This window comes from Cyprinodon variegatus, unplaced genomic scaffold (genome assembly GCF_000732505.1).
Source record: "Cyprinodon variegatus isolate N-32 unplaced genomic scaffold, C_variegatus-1.0 Scaffold1534, whole genome shotgun sequence".
NCBI classification, from domain to species: Eukaryota; Metazoa; Chordata; class Actinopteri; order Cyprinodontiformes; family Cyprinodontidae; genus Cyprinodon; species Cyprinodon variegatus.
Genome location: NW_015151987.1, coordinates 45485 through 48841, shown reverse-complemented (window position 1 = coordinate 48841; position 3357 = coordinate 45485). Strand labels below are relative to the sequence as shown.

The 3357-nt window shown below is 40.2% G+C and overlaps 1 protein-coding gene across 1 annotated transcript in view; it reads left to right on the top strand.

Annotated features, from left to right (window-relative positions):
- The window catches only part of sphk1 (sphingosine kinase 1), a 69839-nt gene that overhangs the window by 48786 nt on the left and 17696 nt on the right, over window positions 1-3357 (top strand). The gene's annotated exons all lie outside the window — the stretch shown is intronic.

Sequence of the window (3357 nt, the reverse complement as noted above, 5' to 3'; positions counted from 1 at the left end):
AAGGACTTTCAGAAGTTTGAATTCTGAATGGGAGCATTAAATCTCATGGATTTTTTTCTTATTATTATTTTATTTTATTCTTTGCTTCTATGTCGTCCACAATGTTTGATTCATTTAACCGAGGAAACATGTTGTTAGACTTGCGATCGTGTTGAAACCCAAGGTTATGTGCTGATCTTCACTGCATGAATGAGAAGCGTCGTGACTGAAACTGTGACGCTCTGGTGTTCATGGTGATGCTCTCATTCTTTACCTCACAGCAAACCCTCTGCTATTTACCTCCAGACACAGAGACGAAGACTAACCACCGACATCGATCAGGGATTTTTACCCAAAGAGAAAAGCAAACAATTAAAATGATTGGTTGAGACAAGACTACATTGATTTGTATGAACTCTGACCACACAGACATTAAATTTCTTTCCTATTGGAGCCCATTAATCCAGCTGCGTATGTAAAGACTCCAAGAATTTAATTTCTTTTCAAAATTCAATCAAGAGTTTTCCTAAAATAAAAAAGGGTTTTACTGTTCAACACTTCCTATGAAGGCCTACTGGTAAATTCATAGTTTAAATAAAGTCTGTGTGATATGGCTAGAATATGTATCACAAAACAAAAGTATTTTGTACCAGTATATTAATTATTGATTCAAGTTTTTTTTACCTATTTGAAATAAAGGGAAGGGGTTAAAAAGCGCAAGTTAAACTATAACCCTAACCATATTTAAACATGACCTTTAACCTCTAAGACCAACACTTCCAACCTTGCTTAGTTTGGCTCTAAGAGGTTGAGATGCTGAATACGTCTCTGCCTGCATCCCCCAGAAAACCACCTGGTTCTGGATCAAAGTTTAACGGAAGAATTCAGTGTTTTATTGCATGTGTGCATCATGACGTATCTTGATATAAATCTATAATCCAGCCCTAGCTTAAATGAATTCATCCCCAACATGCTGCAATGCATATTTCCGCCCAAACTGCAAAGAAAGATGCTTCACAATAAATACATAACACTTAAGTTTTGTCTTCCTGTAAATCTGAGCCTGCAGTATTTATGGCGTAAAATCTTTTTGAGTCCGATTCAGGAGAGGCTTCAACACTAGTGCTATCTGCTACGAAACACAGGTGGTACTGGTTTATCAGCAGCGATGCAATGATAAATCTGTGCAACCTCATGCTACGCTATGCATTTGCTCTGTCTGCACTGATGAAGTTTCACTCGTTTGAGCTGGCTATAGGCCTGCTACACCCAGCTAATTGAAAATCTGAGTGTGAATACGGGGAATGGCAGCCTAGTGGTTAGCATAGAGCTTAGAATCCAGAGGTTCTGAGTTTAAGCCCCACTTCCACGGTCTGCCACTCTGGGTTCCTGAGCAAGACCCTTAAATGGTAAATGGCATGTACTTATATAGCGCCTATATTCAAGTCAGAAGACTTGACCAAAGCGCTTTACACTACATTCATTCACCCATTCACCCATTCACGCACACACTGATGGTGGCAAGCTACATTGTAGCCACAGCTGCCCTGGGGCTCACTGACAGAAGCGGGGCTGCCGTACACTGGCACCACCGGGCCCTCTGACCACCATCAGTAGACGATGCAGGTGAAATGTCTTTGCCAAGGACACAACGATACTGAAAGCCAGAGCCGGGGCTTGAACCATCAATCCTTCAATTTCAGGGCAAACTGTCACTGCCACTGTCTAAAAGTCCATCTTTGGTACCATTAAATTCAAGCACTTTCCAGAACTAGTTTCCTCAAAGAACTAGTTTCCATGCATGTTAGCATTTACTTCTAGTACATTAAATATCAAACCTAAATAAACCCCAAAACTTACAATGACTTTCAAGGATGGATGTTGTTTTATGGTCGTTTTCAAAATCTTTCAAGGCCTCGACATTAAATATTTGAAATTCAGAAACTTTCTGGGATTTTTAGGGACTTATGGGAATGAAGTAATTTCATTCAAATTTATATCGTGTGTTAGATCCTTTAGACATTGGATGATTTCCATGCCTTTAGTTTTGTTAGTTTTGATGATTAGCGCCAGCATTAGTAAAGGAGGCCATACACTGTAGGATATTTTCAATGGTTTCATGCAGCAACAGCTCAAACTGTACATCAGTGGTCCTCAACGTTTTCCAGGCCTCCTACATCCAACGCCACTGTCGCCCCTTAACCCGACCCTGCTCCCCCAGGCACAACGGCAGCTTACCGCTCCCCAAGGGGATGGGTTAAATGCAGAGAGTGAATTTCGTTGTGCTGTACTCGTGACGGTGTAATGACAATAAAACGCTGGAAAGGAAATGAAAAGTAAAGAGAAACAGAGAGCGATCCAAAGTTCGACGTAGCCGTGATATGGCCAGAAAACGACCATGTAGCAGCGGTAGAGAAAAGAAACAACTACATGCCATGGCCAATCCCCCCATTTTGTTGCTCTAACCACAGCTACCAACTTTCAAATTGTCCTTACTCTGTTGAATTTGGCAATCAGTAATAAAAAAGGTTGTCTGTATTTAAAGTGCCTTGTGTAGCCAACCCTGCACTGGTTTTTATTGTCCATCTTCAGTTTTCGGTTTGTTTTTCCTCCAGCTAAAACTGTGACGCAACGTAAACAGAAAAATGGTCAATATGCTGAGGGAAGCTTAACTGGCCTCAGACAGAGCTGTGGTTTTTTTCATTAAGGTATCAGTTTAATATCTAATAGATTTTCTAACCAAACCACTCACTGAATTCATTTGTTTTGAGACCTTAAAAACACAAGCTTCTTTTTGGTGGGGCAGTTTGTCTTGTCACCAGTGTCGTCCTCTCTCAAACTATTCAACCACAGATCAATTGAACAAAGTGCTTGTTGGAGGTTAATTAGCTTTTGTTTGATCTGCAGGATGTTCCACGCTTCATTTAAGCCTGCAGATCAACATTCCTTCCATCTGAGATCCTTTCATTTAGGCACTAAAGAGGAAAGGAGATTAAAAGTGCAGCTCTCTATCTATTTACTCTAACTTTATCATCTCCATCTGATCTCAAACCAGGCACACCACCAGGAATTTGAAATACATTGATGACAAAAAAAATTATGTAAGCTTTTAAACTATTTTATGCATTGATTTGTTTCATTCATTATCACTATTCAAAATAATGCGCACGTGAAACTTAAGCCCCGGCACGAGTAAACTGCCGGTGACAGACGGGGAGACCTGATGCGATGCAGGACGGGGGTTTTGATCAATATATTCATGCTTTGTTTCGCTGTTTACTGCTTAAAAATGAGGGAGAAAAATTACTTGTACAAAAATAACTTATTTCGCTGCTGTACAGCGCAGACAGTACAGCGGGACAAATTTAATTCAGTTTA